Raw genomic sequence first — 20,860 nt, forward strand, 5'->3', positions numbered from 1 at the left:
CAGATGACAAGCCTCTCATGATAAGAAATACCCGTTTGCTATTTCCTTTTATTTTAAGAAACAACATCACAATTTAGATTAAGAATTAGCAAATCGTCGTCAATGGATTATTTATGGAGATGAAATTAGAGCTTTCTGATATATTTTTTAATTCTAGTATTTATAATTTTTTTTTATTCTGAAGTTTTGATCGCTTTAAAAAAAAAAATCAAAATCTGCACCAAAACCAATAGCGTTTATACATAAAACAGTTGAATTTGACAAGTTCCAGTGAAGTGAATTGAGTTTTTGTTTCTACCGTATTAATGGTGATAACAAGGCGAGAGAGATAGAGGAGTTGAAGAAAACCGAAAAAGGAGAGTAGATAAGTCAAAGTGGAAGAGATCTTTGACATGGCAGGCATGTAGATCACAAATTTCTTTTATGTTTGTTTTTTAATCTGACCGTACTCTTCATTTAATGTTGAAAATGGATAGAGCCTGATCCGGATGACATTAGCTGGTCAGATTTCCGCCATATGATCACTAATAAAAATAAAATTAAACTATATTACCGGAATATTGATGCGGGATAATTATCCAAAAAAAATGGAAAAAAAAGAAAGATTGACGGGGGATTCGTTAGCCCATAACATAAGCACTGGGCTGGTTGCCTGAGCCCTATAAAGATGAACCAGGCTCACTTTCTTGCACGACATGCAGTCATCAGGCTTCACAGCTCAAAATAAAGGTTTGGGCATTGCGACTTTTAAATTTGAGACCTCTGATGTAGAAACTTTTGATTACTATGTCAGAAATTATACCAACGTCTTCCATTTGGATTTATATCAGAGGCAAATTTGCACAAAGGCTTCCACTAGCAGGGAAATTTTTCAATGTAAGTCAATTTAAATTTCGTAATTTTCCAATCTAGCGAGCTTGATCGAAATCCATCGGATAAATTATGAAGAGATTTATAATTCGAGGCTATATTATGAATAGGATGACAGAACAAAAAATTAAATTTTTGCACGAGAAAAGAAACTAAGGAAAAAGCCTTTAGTTACCCTGTTTGTACCTGATGAGCTTGCCCTGCGAACGAGGAACTGATTGAGTGTCTGTGAGCAATTTGGATTTTGGTCTTCTATGATAAGCTCTTTAAATGTTTCAACTATTTCAGTTTGATTACGATTGGTTAATGGTTAGATTTTTTTTTTTGTAGTTTCTAATTAATGCTATCTGACATCAGGTCATTCATGGATGACCAATAAGCATTGACGCTGGTTCAAATTCCATAATTGCTGAGGCTCTCCCCTAATGCGGATGCTCTCTAATAGTAGAATTATCTTTGAGGTAGAGCGGCATGGATTACTCCTCCGTCTCATTATTGTTAGTGTGAAAAAATTTTCTTTCAAGTACATAAGTAATGGTTTCATCTTAACCGGAATCAATGTAGAAAACAGACTCTTTCAAAGAAACAATTTTTGTTGAAAATTAGAGGAATTATCAAAGTTAAATAAAATTATTCTCACCGACCCATACCTAAAATTAAGGATTTATCGTAGTATATGACCTGTATACTTGCCATTTCTCATCTCTATTTTCTTATGTATATATTTGCATTGTATTTGAGTTTTATTCATTCAAGAATAAAAAAAACAAAAGATTATAATAAAGTTCTTCATGGTTCAGAGCTATGAAATTCATAAGCATAAATAGCCCAATTCCTAAAAATGTTTATGGGTAAGGTATGAAAAAGGTAGAGTATTTTTCATTATTATTTTTAGATTTTTATATTATATTTATTTTCGTATTCATACCTAATAAGTATTTTAAATTTATTTTTATATTCATTTTCATAGGTATTTAATGGGTATGAATAATCCCTTTACCTATAGCTTTTTAAAAAAATAAAAACTAAAATTTATTTTTTTAACTTTTTCATTTTTATCTTATATATTTAAGTAATTTTTATAAATATATATTAATATATTTTTTTCAAAAAAAATATATTAATTCTAATTAATCTAAAATAATAATTTATATTATTTAATAAAAAATTATTTACTGTTATATATAAATATATATATGTAAGGTACATGTATAAGACGAGTATTATATTATCCATTTCATTCTTATTCCCAATAAAAATTCAAAATCATACTCATTCTCATACTCACAATATAATACACATCTTCATCCCCATTCGAGTAAAAAATCAAGTTTTTAATTAAGTATGAGTAAGACTGACATCTCTATGACAATTCCTCCACTCTCTTATTCATTAGTCATAGAAGAACTCAAGCTTACAATACAATCATTCCATCAATGTGCCAGTGTGGTATTAATCAAACTAGGTTCCAGAAACTAATCAATCAAACTAGGCTCCAAAAACTATCTCAAGTAGCAATCCCAAATCTTTCACCTGTCTTGTAGTCTCGATGTGCTTCATCATCTAAAAAAAATGGTGAAAAACCTAAAGCCTTGCTAAAAATAGGATCGTAAATTCAGTTATACCTTATGGTTAACAAATGATGGACTTCTCATTTCATGGTTGTTTGGCACAATAAAAGAAGAAGCTCAACTATCTATTGCAGAAGATACCACTGCCTAAAATGTATAGATTTCATTGGAAGAATAGTTGCTGTCAACTATTATTGAAAAGGAAGGTCTTTTGAAAAACATGTTGATGACCATAAAAAAAGGATCAAGATCTTTAGACGATTATATAAAAGAATTCAAATCAATCTGTTATAATCTTCCAACCATCAAAAAACTAGTTGCTGATATTGATAAAGTTTTCCAACTTACATGTGCACTAGGAGCAAAATACGAAAGCTTTCGTCTAGCTATGTAACTAAACCTCTTTGTCCTACATTTAACCAATTTGTGCTTACTTTTCAAGGATATGAGCAAACTCATGCTTCTCAAAAGGAAGAAGACAAGGTTATATTAAATACAATCAAGCACTATTTAGCCAACGAGGGTATGGTGGAAATAGCAAAGAAAATTGAAAAAGCTTTAATTCGAAAGGTAGAGGTTTCACTCTAGCTGATCATTACAATAACATAGGTTTAAGTAAAAATAACTCCTTGAAAAAAGGGACAATAAAAGCTAGACAACATCAAGAAAAATGTAAAGACCAATTTACCAAATTTGTTGGAAAATGAATCATGTTGTAAGTATAGGCTTGATTATTTCTATCAATAAAAAAACCTACCACAAGCTTTGGTAGCTCTTGCTTTGAACAACAATGATCATTTTCTTTACATGGACTGGGAACAACGACGTACATGATTAACGATATAGGTATGTTGTCTTATTTAAAACTATATAGAGGGAATGAGGTTATTTATGTTGGCAATGGAAACAAACTTGATATAACACATACTAAAAACACATGTATTAGAGAATTAAGTTTAAAAAATGTTTTCGTTGTTCTTAAACTGAAAAAGAACTTGGTTTTAGTAAATAAAATGACTACTGATAACTCATGCATTGTTGAATTCACATCATTTGATTTTGTTATTAAGAATTAAAACAAGAGAACGAAATGGAAAGGGTATAAATGAAGACAACTTTATGCTTTGGATTCAAGTTTTCAATAAGCTTTATTAGCAATAAAAAAAAGGCGGTTTATTTTCTTTATGGCATCAATGCCTTGGACAACCAAGTGCAAAGATTCTATCTTTGTTAAAAGGACAGAAAGTCATTGATGTCAAAAATTGGCCAACTAAACATTCCATCTGTGCTAGCTGTAATCTGAAAAGAGTTGTAAATAACCCTTCAATTTAAATAATAATATTTCTAATTGTCATTTACAAAAGGTGCATTGTGACTTCTGGGACCAGCTCTTATTTCCTCAAATCAAGGTTTTCAGTTTTATGCTATCTTTATAGATGATTTTTCAAGGTTCACCTAGTTATACCCTTTGAAAAAAAAAAGTCATAATTTTACAAGTTTCAGAGACTAATAAAAAACCAATTTGACAAGAAAATCAAAATTTTTTAATGTGATGGAAGAGAGTTTAACTCCTTGGATTTCCTTAATCATATTGGTAATTGCTAAATTTAGTTGCAAATTTCATGTGCTCGACCACCAGAGCAAAATGGGGTGGTCGACAGGAAACATCGACACATTGTTAGGACAGGTTTAACCATGTTATTTCATGCTAGTCTACCATTGTTCTTATGGATTAAGGCTTTTCTTGTAGCTATCTATTTAATTAACAGGATGCCATCTTCAATTTTACATAACCAATCCCTATACTCTAAGCTATATTATAAAGATCTGAATTATAAAAACTTGCGAGTGTTTGGATGCTTATGCTTCATTTATTTAAAACATCAAGAAGGAAATAAATTTGTTAAAAAGACTTATGTATGTAAAACATCAAGGAGGAAATAAATTTGTTAAGAAGACTTACGTATATGTGTTTATTGGTTATAGTCCAATTGACAATGGCTACCAGTGTTACAAGCCTCAAACAAAAAGAGTTTACATATTAGGGCATGTTGTCTTTAATGAAGGAAAATTTCTCTGTAAACCATCTCCAGATGAGTCAACTCTTATACCATTAAAACTTGTTGAATTACCAACTCTTGATGAATGGTTTACGTCACACGTGACATTGATCCTATAACGGTGCAATCGAAGACATAATTAGCAATACAACTTTCTCTTGTGAACACTGATTTTGTTGTGATGAAGATAATGGTTAATCTCTTAACAATCATGATAGTCCAGCCCTTGACTCTGATGATGAAATATTTTCTAATATTAAAGCACCCCAAAAAGACGAACCATTGGTTACAACAGAGCCAATAAACATACAAGCAATCACATTGCGTGATGACATGCCTGGTCTTATTATTGATACCAATATCAACAATAATGTTAGTGATACTTATGTTCATCATCAACACAATACGCAACATCCAAGACATTTGCAGGACTATGAATGCTATCTATCATAAGTTACATTATTGGTTGAACCATGAAATCATCATCTTGGACTGAAGGATTCTCTATAAGCAGCTGCCATAGAAGAGCGATTAAAGGCTCTTCATTCAAACTAGACCTGTTCATTAGTTCCCTAACCACAAAATGTGAATATTGTTAGTTCAAAATATATTTGTCGCATTAAGTAACGTGAGAATGGCTCTATTGAACAATTCAAGGCTGGCCTAGTTACCCATAGTTTTACCTAAGTTTTTGGTATTGATTTCGATGAAACATATAACCTAGTTGTTCGCCACACTACAATTCAGCTTGTCATAACTCTTTACTTCATTAAATTATGCATGAATGTCATAACGTATCATTCTGAAGACTCGATCACTAGATGTAAAAATTTAAAATAGTAAAAAACTTTGAGAATTGTCAACAATCTTTTTTAAGGTATGATTGGTCATTTAAAAATTTTATCTTTTTAATAAAACAATAAAATGGGTTTAAAGTTTATTAGAAAGATAATTTTGATCTACAAAAATAAGATTAAGTTTGGAGTCAATTACATATAAAAAAATGATTAGCATCCCCACAGCGCTTGTAAAATTGGTATCAATTAATTATACGCCATTTATAATTTTTGACAAAAATTATTTTTATATGAAATTTAATTATAATTCTTTCTTCTTTTAGAAAGAAAATCAGTTAAAAATCTTTATTTAGGAATATTATCAAAATCTTTAAATTAACAAAACTCCTTTAAATTCTTCGACATAAAGGTAGATTTTAAAGATAATCTTTTCGTCTAAAATTTATCACAACATTCTTTTAAAAATAATAAAATAACACTCTTTCTAAATGATAATTATTGATGACTCTTTAATATCTAAGTAGAGTACCAATAATTATATTTCATGAAATACTATTTTAATTTTATTTGTTTAAAACTATTTTTTTAACTCTTTATACAGTAAATGAAGAATGATATAATTAATATTAAGCATCAATAATTAAAATAAACATAAATGTGCTTAATAGGTGTAAACATTAATATAAAAATGAGATCTATGCAAATGATGATAAATGCAAATTTAGGAATCAAGTTTTGAATATTAAAAAAATCACATGGACTCTCCAACCTCTAAGCAGAGTTAAGGTTTCACTTATGGTTTCGAATCTTAGTGTTTTATTTAAGGTTTTAATATTGAGGTTTTATTTACGGTTTTAATTTTAGAATTTCAATTTTAAAGTTTTGGTTTTAGAGTATCAATTCTAAGGTTTCAGTTGTAGGAATTTTCAAAGCAAGCTTACTTTTTATGATTTTTAAAAGATGAATTTGTATATTTTTTACTTATTTTTCTTTCGCTAAAAAATTTATTATTATTATTATTATTATCATTTATTAATTAATTTTTATTATTTAATATTTTTTAATATCTATGCAGAATTATTACTATTATTATTATTATTAATAAAATATAAATTTCCTCCAATATCTAAGCAGAAATTTGAAAATCATTTTTTACCTAAAATATTTAATTATTTTAAACATTATTTTTATTATACTATTATCTTATTATTATTATTATTATCTTTTATCTTTAACTGAGCCCGTACAATAGCTTTATACCAAGAGAAGACTAACATCCATGAATATTCCTTATTCAATTTTGGGCTAGACAAAAGGGAGAAAGATTGCATGACGATGTAATGGACACCTTAAATTACAAACATGGCACCTAGGCTATGGAATTTCTTTCATAACTTTCCACGACTATGAGCTCATGGCTCTCCCTAGACTTCTCTTTTCCTGAAACTGTTAAAGTATAAAGAACACACATTCTTAACCTAGAACCGAAAGCATGAAGAATAAGGGAGCAAAAGACAATGAACCAAAAAGGTTGGGCAAACCGAGAATTTAGACCTACATGAACACCCTCGACAACATGCATGCAATTGAGGATACCTTATGTTCCATGCAAGCAGTCCACACGCAAGGAAAGGGGACCAAGAAAACTAAGCATGCAATAGTTGGGAGCTTTGGGGTTTATTTAACAATTTTTACGTAAAAAGACAATGAGAATAAACTTGTTAAAGATCCTCACCTCAATAGATTCGCCTAAGGTAGCCTGAACTTGATCTCTCCTTGTCCAAGCCCACCAGTTGATGGTTTTATTTGAATAGCCTTTGTAAAATCAGCAATTACAGATCAAGCTCTCATTGAAATGCATATGCAGTCCCTCCTCCTCACGTTTAAGCTTTTTTTTTTTTTTGGTCTTTGAAGAGCTTCCTTTTTCTTATTTTTGTTTTCTGCTGCTTCTTGCTATTGTCCAAAAACTCTCCTTCCTTCCAATTTCTTTGGGTTTTTTTTTTTTTTTTGCTTATGAGCTTTTCCTCACCCACCTGCTGCCTTCTTTTTTCCTGGTTGTACCTTTTGCTTTTGTCCTCTCTTTTATTTTTCCTCTACAGTTTATTTTTTGGCTGCTGCGCGTCCCTCCTCTGGTTTTCTGCTCTTCACGCCTCTTCTTGTTTCCTTGCCGCGTGCTTTCTGCCTGGTTACCTGCTCCTTTTTCTTTTCCTTTTGGTTTCTACCGTGTGCTGTCTTCCTTGTCTGCCTTATAATATGTTTTTTTTTTTTGCTTCTGCTCTTTCGTTGCGTTTTCTCCTTCTGTCCTTTACCTCCGAGCTCGCTGCCTGCCCAGTTCTTTTTTAGTTTTTTGATGCAGGTTTTTTTTCCACGTTGCTGCAGTTTTTTCTTGCTTATTTTTCTGGTTATTTTTCCCCCCTTTTTCCTTTCGCCCAGTCCCAGTTTTGTCGCTGCTGCCTTCCAGTTTTCGGCCTCACGCCCCCTTTCTTCCCTCGTTGTTTTCAGTTCTATTCATTTCAGTTTCATGGACCCACGAAACAGTCATGAAATCATGCGCTCATTTCAATTTTTTGTTCCGTGTAACTTCATGTTGCCACGTCCTCTCTGCAGTTCTTGTGTCAGCTTTTTTATCCTCATGTATTGTTCTCCTATGCACATGCAGAATTTTATTCCCGTTTTCATTCATGTTTGCCGTAGCTTTCAATTCCCGTGCATGGTTCACCTCCCATGCATGGCTTCTCATCCATTTTTTTAACACGATTTACATGCATGTAACCAAGTGGGCTGTCTTTCTTTTTCATAGTTTGGGCTTCCTCCTCTTGTTTTTATTTTTTGGGCTTTCTCTGTCTATCTCTCTTTTTTTTTTTAATATTTTGTCTTTCTCTAACTATCTCCTTTTTCTTTTCTTTTGGGCTTTTCAAATTTTTGTTTGTTGGGGCCAAGTTTTGTGGATTTGTATTTATTAACTTTTATTTATTTATATTATCATTATTTCTTAATTTTTAAATTTGTAAATTTTTAAAATTTTAAATTTTAAATTTTAAATTTTTTAAAATTAATTTAATTTTTTGATTAATTATTATTATTATTTATTTTGATTTTTGCTTAACAACCAATAATTGACCCTTAATGGGCTTTGAAAATAAATCGTTAAGCGAATCTACATCGAGGTCACGTCGAACCATTCAAGCATAAGACCTGCAATAAGCTCAAACAATGATTACAATGAGATAATTTGATGTGAAGAATGCCTTTTTGCATGAAAATCTCAATGAGATCCTGCATATGGAGCAACCTCTTAGATTTTGTGGATCCACACAAATCTGATTATATATGCTTTCTTCACAAGTCCCTTTATAGTCTAAAGTAAGCTCCCCCAAGCTTGGTTTGATCGTTTACTCCGTTTCTTCTCCACCTTAGTTTCTATTACAGCAAGGTATTTTCTTTTTTATTTGTTTACCATCAAAATTTAGTTACAATTCTGCTTCTTATCTATGTAGATGACATATTGGTGACAAGAAACAATGACTTGTTCATCTTTAACCTAATTCATCAATTGAGCTTAGAGTTTGCCATAAAAGATCTTGGATCTCTAAGTTTCTTTTTAGGTGCTGAAGTTAAACACTTCACTGGAAGAGTTATTCTCTCTCAAAGCAAGTACATTAAGGATCTATTTTATCACACTGGTCTGGCTGATTGTGCTCCTAATGCTACTCTTACGACCCTCAAGGACAAGTCCCACGTCTCTAAAGAAAACCTATTAGATGCAACATATTATAAAAGTTTTGTTTGCGCTCTTCAATACCCCATTCACTAGACCAAACATTCAACATGCGTAAATAAAGTTTGTCAATTTTTAAACAATCCAACAAAATTACATCTTAGAGTAGTCAAGCGAATTTTTCGCTATCTTAAAGGCATACAAGACTATGGCTTACGGTTTATATCTCACAGTCCTCTCACCTTATATGCATTTTTAGACACTGACTAGGCACCTTGACACGACGAGGCATAATTGATTTTTGTGTCTTCTTACGTGCAAACTGAATCTCATGGTGTTCTAAAAAGCAACCTACTGCTACTCGATCAAGTTTAGAAGCAGAATACAGGTCCATGGCCTCGACTACTGCTGAATTAACCTGGCTCACATTCTTATAACGCGGCACTGGCATTCCTTTACTTCATCCTCCTTAATTATTTTGTGACAATCTTAGTGCTCTTCTAATGTCCATTAATCCCCTTTTTCATGCTAGGACAAAGCCTATTGAAATAGACTACCATTTCGTCCAAGAAAAGGTAGTCATGGGTAATCTCATCACACGGTTTGTGCCATCTTCGCATCAGATAGTAGATATCCTAACCAAGTCGTTGCCAAGGGCACCATTTCTTTTCCTTCGCAACAAGATGAGACTCCATTTACACTCCGTTTCCACCTTGAAGGGGGCTGATAAGGAAGCAAAATCAATCAAAGAAACAATCTTTGTTGAAAAACAGGAGAATCGTCAAAGTCAAATAAAATCATTCTCATTAACTCATGCCTAAAATTGAGTTAATGTAGTATACTACCTGTACACTTGCCATTTCTTACCTCTATTTTCCTGCATATATATTTGCATTGTATTTGAGTTTTATTCATTCAAGAATCAAGAATACAAAAGATTGTAGAGTTCTATAAACTATTCATATGTTCTTACTCGTTTCAAATTTTTTTGCAATGACAATTCAAAACTTTCTTGACAAAGGAGAGAAGTTCCCACAAATAATGCTCTGGTTTTTGTTAAATTATTATTACTAGGCCTAGCTGTTTATTTGCTTTCAGGGTCGTTCAAGAAACTGGGAGATCAGGAAAGGTCAAGCAGCTACCAGGACCCCGTGGCTTACCCCTGGTGGTCTACCTCCTAATCCTCGGTAGAAACACTCACAGAACTTTGATGGAATTGGCCAAGATTTATGGTCATCCAATTTATAAACTTTCGCTTGGATAGAGACAATGTGTGATAATAAGCTCTCCATACTTGGCAAAAGAGGTGGTTCATGATCAAGACATCGTATTTGCCAACCGTAACCCAACAATTGCAGCATTGGCTTTCTCTTTTGGTGGAAAGGACATTGCATTCTCGCCTTATGGGCCAGGACAACGAATGCTGTGCAGGATATTTGTCCAGGAAATGCAGAGTAAAGCAAACCTTGATGCTTTTTATGCCCTTCGGCAAAATGAGGTTAAAAAGAGTGTTAGAGATGTGTAAGGGAAGAATCGAACGCCATTGATGTCGGAGCGTTGGCGTTTTCGACAGTGATCAACATGATAACTAACATGTTCTGGGGTGGCACGATTCAAGTAGACAAAGGAGCTTCTGGCATCAATACTGAGTTTCGAGCAGCAGTGTCAGAACTCCTTGTTATATGGGGAAAACCAAATATTTCAGATTTCACCCCGAGTCTGGCTCGTTTTGATCTATAAGGATTGGAGAGGGATATGAAAAAGGCATCCGAGCGGATAGAGCAAATATTCGATTTCGTGATCGATCAAAGAATGAAAAAGAAAGAGGAAAAAGGTCAAGGTTCAAAAATGAAATTAAATGAGGATTTCTTGGATTTCCTCCTCGAGTTCAAAGATGACGAACCTGGACAGTCACTTTCACGAGCACAAATGAAAGTCCTCCTTGCGGTAATGTTTCTCCCTAGCTAATTTCAACTCGTAATTCCATTCTCATTAACAAACGAAAAAAACAAAAATTCTACTAAATTCAAAGTGTCCCAGACTCCAAGTAATCTTTTCATTCCGTCATTTCCAATTCGTTAAGAGGACATTGTAATTGCGGGAACCGACACAACCTCGACTGCTTTTGAATGGACAATGGCGGAGCTGATGCTACACCCAGAAGCGATGAAGAAAGTGCAGGAAGAATTAACAGAAGTGATTGGCGCTAACAATATTTTTGAAGAATACCACATTTACAAATTGCCTCATTTGCAAGCAGTTGTAAAGGAAGCATTAAGACTACATCCATCAGCTCCACTGCTGGTACCCCGTTGCCCGACCCAAACTTGCACTGTGGGCGGCTATACTATACCCAAAGGTGCTAAGGTTTTTTTGAATGCTTGGGCTATGCATAGGGATCCTCAATTTTGGAGCAATCCTTTTGAGTTTCATTGGGGATGCTAATAACTTGGATTATTCAGGGAAAATTTTTCATTATATTCCGTTTGGGTCTGGTAGCCGAACATGCGCAGGGCTTCGCTCGGGGGAGAGGATGTTAATGTACATATTGGCTACTTTCTTGCATATGTTCGAGTGGAAAATGCCTGATGGTGAAAAACCGGATACTACGGAAAAACTTGGGATTGTGTTGGAGAAATTAACACCGCTAATTGTTATTACAGCGCCTAGATTGTACAACTTAGAGCTCTATGAATTGCAGTTGACGCTTAATGGTGATGATATATATATATATATATACTTGTATTTATGTATATTATAGTAATGTATCTAGGATTTCAAGTTAGAAGAGGTTAAAATAAAATGTGTAACCTGAAATTTTTAATTTAGTATATAATATATTATTATTTTATCAAAAATTAATATATATGAAATATAATATTTCATATATGTAACCATTAACAATATACATAAAAGAATTCAAGTATTGAAATTTAAAAAATATAATTATTAAAAATCCATGATGATATTTTACGAAAATAAAATCTATTGGGTATTGTTAAAATCATATCTAAATAGAACATTAATAACATACAGCTTGGTTTTTTTTTTTTTTTTTCATTTTCAATATGGAAGTTTGGTATGTTATTAATGTATAAACATAAAAGATAGTATTTCTAGTCAGCCTTTGAGATTCAAGGCCACGGCCCACATAGAAGCAGCGATAGCGGCTAGGATTTTTAGTACCTTTATCAAGTTGGTGTTAAGTTTTAGTTAGAATTAAATATGCAAAAATGAAATTGTCAGTTAAGTACTAAACTGATAATATATATAATACAAGAACTAAATGTGTATTTATCCTTTTAATTACAATCATTTTATCAAAGTTGGTTGAGTTGTACATTAATTTTATTACGTTGAGATAGATCTATTCAAACTATTTATTCAATAACTTCGAAAGATAAATTACGCTAAAATTGGAAGTTAGAAATATATATATATATATATATATATAAAAGTTGTAAAACTATATTTATTAAGTTAGAGTACATAAAATCATTATTTATATAAATTATGTAAATAATATATGAAAAAAATAATGAAAGATGTCAATGATTATGATTGATTACTTGATTTTAAACATATTTTTTAAAATTAATTATTGATTTGTCTCTAATTATGAGAATCATCTACGAAATCTTAAGAAATCAATACTTTCTAATACTCTCTTTCAACTTGATATGTGAAAAATTAATTAGAGTGTTCAATTTGAAAAAAAAAAATTATAAAAGTCAAAATTTAATGAATTTTTACAAGAAAGATCATTAAAGAAAGAAAATTTATGAAAAATGTGCTCCATCCATTCTGCTCTGACATGAGGAAGGAGATGTTACACTTTTGTAAGAACGATTTTGTAAAATAAATATATGAACTCTCTCTGAGCTCGACAGTTGAATAACTAAATAAACATTGAAAATTAAAACTCAAAATGTAAAAAGATAAAAAATCCATCAAAAAAATATTGGGATAGGCAACATTATTGCCAATAAAAAGGGTTCATTCAAAAGCTTAAAAAATGATAATGAGAAAAAAGACAATGAGTTAGGATCAAACCTGATATCATATTAAATTTAAAATAAAAATTACTTGCGAATGAAATAGAGTAATAGATCAAAAGGTAAGAACAAAAAAAAAAAAAACACGGTTTGCTCTTGTTCGTTTAGATCTAAGGAGAAAGCTTACGTTGTGAATATTTTGATTTTTATAAAAGAGGTACATAATATATGAAAAACAATAATAAAAATATATTAAAAGTTATAACAGTTGATTTTAGACAATTTTTAAATTAATGAATGATTGCTCTCTAATTATCAAAATCATCCCGTAGTTGCAAATCTTAGAAAAGAATACGATCCAATATTTTTTCTCTCTCCTTATCTTCTTTCAGCTTTTTCTTTTAAATAGAAAACATTAACATAAACCAAAATGTTTCTTTCTTTAGAAATGCATTTTTTTTTTCATGAGACCTTCGAACGGCACCCCTCCCATCCCATTGATGCAATGGAGGTCACTGTCCCAGGCCATAAGTTTTATTGATTGCTCATTAACCCCATTAAAAATCTGTTCTATGTAGAAGAAATAAATAGTAAAAGCATTTAAACATGTAGGTAAAATTCAATCCATGGTTCTGATTATGTTACGCGATTTAATTTTGATTTCTTTTTTTAGATTTTTTTACATGTTTTAATCTTGATAAAATTAAATAATCATAAGGCTTCTCTGAAAGATTTGAGACTCTCATTTTTCAAAATTAAATGAACAGTTCTATTGATGGTAAAATGAATATACACAAATAAAATTTATTGTTATTCATTAACTGTTAAAAATTCTCATTACCCGCAATCAATATACTTTTTGTTTTTCTCTTTTTTTTACCAAATAATATGCTTTTTTTATTACAACTCTTTTTCCATTTTGGTTCAATTTCAATCTCTGTGCTATGAAGCTTTTATCTCTATGAAATCCATTTTTTGGTGAAAAATTCGACCACTTTCCCAACTGAAGTCTACTGTCTGCAATGTAATTATGAGCTCTCGAATCATAATGGTGCATTCTTTTACGTTCACATATATTATTTTCTTTTCGAAAAAACCCTAAGATTGATGGAAATCCGGAAAAAAATTTATAGGCAACTTGGAATTGAAACTTTATTGCTTCCGATATCCTCTATTCCATTTGCTTGTTAAAGAAAAGAAAATATATAGAATCCTACCATTCAAAAAACCTTTTTTAAGACTGGCAGATAACAAGCCTATCATGTTTATTTTAAGAAACAACATCACAATTTAAAATAAGGAACTAGCAAGACGTCGTCAATGGATTATTAATGGAGATGAAATTAGAGCTTTCTATTAAATTTGATATGTTTTTAAATTTTAACATTTATAATTTTTTTTATTCTCAAATTTTAGTCGCTTTTGAAAAAAACAACCAAAATCTGCATCGAAACCAATAGCTTTTATACTTTTAATTTTGAGACCTTTTGATTACTGTGTCAGAAATTATACCAGTGTCTTCCATTTGGATTTTGTATCAGATAGGCAAATTCGCACAAAGACTTCCACTTGCAGGGAAAATGTCAACGTAAGTCAGAAATTAAACTTTGTAATTATCTAACCTAGCTTGATAGATCGAAATTTATAAGATAAATTATAAAATTTATATTTGATATATTATTAATATATAAAATTTATATATTATTAATAAATTAAATGATATTATTTTATTAATAAATAAATATTATTTTTTAAAATAAATATATAAAAATTAATATTTTTTAAAATTTTATTTATTAATAAAATGATATCATTTTATTTATTGATAATATATAAAACTTATTTAATAATAATGTTTAAATATAAATCTTAAATTATAAAAAGATTTATAATTTGAGGCTGTATTATGAATAGGATGACAGAAAAAAAAAAATTAAACTTATGCACGAGGAAAGAAACTAAGGAAAAAGCCTTTACTTTCCCCATTTGTACCCGATGAGCTTGCCCTGCGAACTAGGAATTGATTGAGCGTTTGTAACCAATTTGGATTTTGGATTTTATGATTGGCTCTTTAAATGTTTCAACTATTTCAATTTGATTACAATAGGGTTAGCATTTTTATTTTTTTTTGTATTTTCTAATTAATGCTATCTGACATCAGGTCATTCATGGAATGACCAATAAGCAAGGACGCTCTCTCAAATTTCCATAATTGGTGAGGCTCTCCGCTCATGCTCTCACATTGCGGACGTTATCTGAGTTTTTTCTTTAATAAGGTACTTTAAAATTTTTATTTTCAAACTAAGATACTTTTAAAATGTATTTTAATCCATCTAGATGTCATATCATTTAAAAAAATAATAACAAATTTTAAAAATAATTTTAGTTCTTAATAAACATTAAAAATTAAACAATCTGATTCTTTCTTTTTTTTCAACCCTAAATATATACAAAAACCTCAAGTAAGAAATTGATACGGTTCAATAGAATTCTTAGAACAAAGGAATGAAAACAATAGTTGCCCAACCCAACTACCAAAGACTAATTATTGTTCAGTAGAATCAACTTACTCCTTTTATCAGAATTAAGCTTGCATCAGACATGTAGAGATCATGTCAAAATCTAAGCCAGCGCAAGTCAAAGCTTTCCTTTTAGTTTTCACCGCTCAGCTTCTTCAATTTGTTTCTTTTTTTTTTTTTTAATTTGTATTCAAGAAGCCAAGCTACTCTTTGTTATTTCAAATGATTTATTTACCAAACAGTCATTTTGACCTGTTAAATTTAGAGAGATGTGGAGGGTGGATAGGGAAAGAGAAGGAGTGCACCAACTAAAATTTTAGATCTTCTAACATGTAAAAGCCTACAAATTGCAAATTAGGGAGACGGAGAGGAAAGAGTATTTAAGTCTAAAACCAGAAAAACAAAAATAAAAAATCGAATAAAGAAATTTTAGGGAAGGGATGATGAGATTGAATAGCTAAAACAGAACAATATTTTTTCTGTAGGTGACGAATGAGTAAAAAAGCACATATTATTGCTTTGAATAATAGTGAATGATGATATTTAAGTCTTTATCAGAATGAACTGAACAAAAGAAATAATGAGTTTGAGAGAGATGGAGACAGTTATAGGAAAGAGAAGAGTATGGTTTTAAGTTTTAAACAACTAATTACAGTTTTATAAAATGGAGGGCTGACGTGGAATCCAAATATACAAAAGTACCTTGCTTTAGGAATAAAGTTTAAAATTATTCCACTTTACAAAATAAGATCATAAATCACCCTGGTTTGGGAAAAAATTCGACGTTGTCTAGTAGTACAATTATCTTTGATGTCTCCTATAGTACAATAATCTTTGAGGTACAGCCATATGGATGAGATAAAATTTATAAAAAGTTTTATTATGGAGATGGTGAAATTTTTTATTAAAATAAAATAAATAAAAATTTTGAATTGATAAATTAATAAAATTTAATATGAAAATTAATAATTTGTAAAAAAAATTATTAAAAATATTGTTTATAATTTAAATTTGATTGATATTTATTTAATAATAAAAATTTTATCACTATTTTTATTAAAAATATATATTTAATAAATATATCAAAATTTATTTAAACTTTTAAAAATTTTATATGTTTAATTTATGTGATGAAATCTTTTAATTCATCAATTTTAATTTTTTATTTTAATTTTTATTTATTTATTTCTAATAAGAAATTTTAAGAACTCCATTTATGAAACTTTATGTAAAATTTTCTCGTATGGATTTCTCTTCCGTTCCATAATTGTTAGTGAAAAAAAATTGATTTTAATGTATTTAACATTATAATTAAAATTTTTTTATAAATTTAAAATTTATTATTTTGATATAAAAATAATTTTAAAATATAAAAATAGGAATTTTAAATATTCATAAAAAACATAAATATGAGACATTTCGATTAAAAAAAGAAAAAGACAAAAGGAACATCTCACTTGTTATTTCTTTATTTATGCAACTTATTCGAAAGATACCCAACGATACGAATGTGACCCTTACATCCTTTGGTAGCTTATCGGAGCCTTTGAATGTGGCCACTGTTAAAAGCCCAACACACAATGTGATGTTATGTGAAGTGATTGAGACAATGCAACCTCTAATTAATCTTGCCGGGGAAGCCCTTGAATAATTACTGTTTAGATCTCTGACTATTCAGAAACTTGGATTTCGGCTTTACGTCTAGTTTTTTTTTTCTTTTTACTATTGACATAGACCAAGTTTTTATCCTGCCACTTCATATATGCAGATTCTACCCCACAGATAAACATAGAACTAGAGTTTCATGCTGAAGCAGCAGGCCTGCAGACAGGTAAATCCTTTTCAGCATTGGGTGGAATCCGAAGAATTGGGTTGCTCTCAAAGAAATTAACTGGCTTCAAATCAAAGCTTGAGGACACAGTTGGCATAACAGGAAAATCTTCTTGACACGGTATGTGATGGAAGCCTAAAGTATACCAGAGCACAATCTCGTTGTTCTCAATTGATCGATCCCTGCAAAGTTCAATCACATTGGAAATTAACGGAAATGAATACTAGCTATGGGAAATAAATCAATTTTAACTTGGAAAAGAACTCTAAATCAAAATCATTATTTTTACCTATCAGACCAAACGGCAAGAGTATCTTCACCCTGGCTCTGGTAAACAAATAATCCACCAGCCCATTGCTCTCTGCTGTTATATGGAGTGACCCATATTTGGTTTTTTGTGAATGCACCTCTTCTCTGTGGTGGATCTTCATGATCTAGCAAGCTAGCGGCAGTGCCACCAGGAACTACCTTGTATCCAACGGGGTTCCCAACCCTCGTCTTCTTAGTTGGATTGATCACATGGAACTCAGATGGGTCATAGAGTTTAAGCTGAACCTGTGCATCTTTCTCTGTTTTAGCCACATTTCTAACAGCTTTCAGATAGCTTTTTCTTGGTGACTCTCCAGGGGAGGTATCTTGCCTTTTGATATTTACTTTAACAAAGGAATTATCAGGGCCATCAATGTCCATATCCAAGTAGAATGTAATGAAATGATAATGGATAACGCCAATATCATTTTCAGACAATAGGGTGCCAAAGAGATTTTCTTGCCCTTCCACTTGGTTCATATTCTCATAGCTTGTCCCTTTAACCATCAAAATGCCACTGAGTCCAACCTGCATGTGGCCAGTAGTTTTGAAAAATTAGAACAGCCTCAAAAGGCTAGCAAGGAAAGTCCAACTAAACGAAAATTTTAATGAATATCTTCGTCAAACATTAGAGGCACATTTGATTGAAAATATCCATGACTAAATGATTGACGACCCAATGCACTTACTTGAAAAATAAGACTTTTGAATAAAACAAAGTTCACTAACCTTAATCCTGATTAGTCCGTCTGTTTGGAACGCCCAATCAACAATAATCATAGTTAGCAACCGATGCAGCCATTCTAACCACTAATGTCACCTTTGGCCTCACTTCCTTAATCTGCCAAAACAGAAAACAAAAAGGTAATGCTGATAATCATGATCACTTCTACTATAGAAATTGAACTATGAATAAATTAATCATAAATAAATATATATATTTAAATATCGTCTTAACTCAAGATATTAATTAATATTTTTCTTCTTTTATATGCCCAAAAAAAATATTTAAGAAATTGAACCATGTATAAATTAAAGATTTTGTTAGTGTTTGTGTATGCGTGTGTGCACACGTGTATATATATATATATATATTATGACACCTCTTAAAAATTAATTTTAAATATATTTTTAAGATTAAATATATATTTTAAAATTTTTTAAAATATTAAAATTAATTTTATAAAAAAATTATTATATAATTCACTAATAATATATAATATATATGCATATATTAACTGTTTATCAAAAATAAATTCATATAGTAATCCTAAATAAACAAAATTGCGAACACATCAACAAAAATATAAGATTGTTAGATACACTGATATAGTATTAAAAAATCTACATACCCCACGCAACAATCACAAAATAAAGATAAAGTAGTAGTATTACAGGTAGTGTAGTGCTATTAAATTAGAAAGGCATATATGAAGACCCGACAAGTGTCGGACTCAAATATTCTTACCTCCATACCCGTAATTGGACTCTCCGCATGCCGCCACCCTATATCACCGGTGTAGCTCTCAAACACGCAGATCATGTTTGATCGAACATAAGGTACACCATCACCGGCGGCAAACACCCCATCCATATAATATGCATTTCTTGGACAATCATTAAGCGGGTCAAGTGGCATAGCTTGCAACCCGAATCCGTATTCACCCGCATCCATATAAGTCTTGAAATACCATGCATCAGTGGGGTCCATGTAAGGCACAAATAATTCAGACGTAAAACCTTTGTACATCACATCCCTCATCACCCCACTATCCGGGTCCCCGACCTTAGCTCGGGAAACCACCACACCAGCTCTCGGGTCGGGTTTCAAATGGAATTCCCAGTTTGCCCATTTCACCAAATGTTCATCTTCAGTAACAAAACTTGGACCCTTTGGCTGTTCAATAGATATAGGGTTTATCAAGTTGAAGCTTCTGTTCCGAGAAGCGATAATCCGTGTTCTTGGCTTTTGGTATCGGGATAGCCCGACCCGTATCCGATATCTCCACCACTTCTTTCGTGTCCATTTTGAGTAAAACAGTTAACCCTTCGATTGGTCTCATGTAAAAGTTTGCAGTATCACTGTACCTTAATTAACCTCCTGTTCTCCTCGTTTTCCCCGAACCTTCCCAACGAAATCGGTAGGCACGCCACGTCTTCAAGATAACGCCTCGTTTGATGATCGTACTATTGAACTCGGCGTTCGAAAATGGAGCCCACGTGGCCGATGTCATGTCCTCTATCGTCATCATCGGGTAACCGGTGGGAGGAGCCGTGTTGAGGACGTTGACTTCGTTAGTTTCCAAGTTGACTGTCAGCACGTGCGACTTGCCGTTGGAACGTGCGATGACGGAAGCTATTCTATGAAAGAGTGGTTGGCCTTCTTCCCAATTAAGGACAAGGTCTTTGTCGGGTTCCTCTAAGACGACGGAATGAAGTGCGTAGTTTTTAGAGGACTTGAAGAGCGCGTGGGAAGACAGGATGGTGCGAACCTTGTTGAATTCTTGGATGGTGAGAGGGTCGAGTGGGTGTCGAGGGACGGATGACTCGTGGCGAGGCTTGGAGGTGGTGGCACGGGACGTTTTGGTGAGTCTGGGTTGTTTGGACTGAAACCGGTTCTTGGATGAGGTGCACCAGGGGGAGTCACTGGCGCAGTCGAGGAGGGTGGTGGCGTCAGGTGGTGGACCATAAGGAGGACGAATCCAAGTGAAGAGGAGGAGGAAAGCTATGGCGACGAAGAACAAGAGGAAACGAAAGAATGGTTGTGATTCCATGGCTGTTGTTTTTGTGAGTGAAAGAGTGAAAAGTGTAGCTGATAAGCCTGTTTTATATAGAAACATGAAATGCTTGAATTTTGACAAGTTAGCAATAGTATGCAAACGTGGCTTTACGTTTTCGGTCCGAGTTTTAAAAGTTTTTGGGCAAGTTAGTAGAGTTTTAAAGGTGAAGTTTGAAGTGTCTTTTTTTGTTTTCAAAGTCAATGTATAAAGATTAAAATTAAAAATCTAAATTGATATTGTTACATAAAATAAATGTATAAAATTTTATTAAATATTTTTTAAAATTTGATAATATTTTAGATAAATATTTTTATTAAATTTTAATAAAATTTTTCGATTAATAAAATTTTTATTATAAAAAATATTTTTAATAATTTTGATACATCATTGGCTTTTATTAAATTCTATTA

The 20,860-nt window shown here is 31.7% G+C and overlaps 2 pseudogenes across 1 annotated transcript; one reads left to right on the forward strand and one right to left on the reverse strand.

The window, feature by feature from the left end:
- The first annotated feature begins 9,597 nt into the window (after positions 1–9,597).
- Positions 9,598–14,603, forward strand: LOC111290062 (labd-13Z-ene-9,15,16-triol synthase, chloroplastic-like; annotated as a pseudogene).
- Positions 14,604–16,921: 2,318 nt separating this feature from the next.
- LOC111290530 (amine oxidase [copper-containing] gamma 2-like) lies at positions 16,922–20,857 on the reverse strand (annotated as a pseudogene). Its single transcript, XR_016346189.1, has 4 exons — positions 19,139–20,857; positions 18,400–18,511; positions 17,651–18,198; positions 16,922–17,543 (listed from the first exon to the last, which is right to left on the reverse strand). The product of XR_016346189.1 is annotated as an amine oxidase [copper-containing] gamma 2-like (transcript).
- Positions 20,858–20,860: the final 3 nt, after the last annotated feature.

This window comes from Durio zibethinus, chromosome 11, assembly GCF_047325235.1.
Source record: "Durio zibethinus cultivar Kanyao isolate XHJ-2024 chromosome 11, ASM4732523v1, whole genome shotgun sequence".
Classification (NCBI taxonomy): Eukaryota; Viridiplantae; Streptophyta; class Magnoliopsida; order Malvales; family Malvaceae; genus Durio; species Durio zibethinus.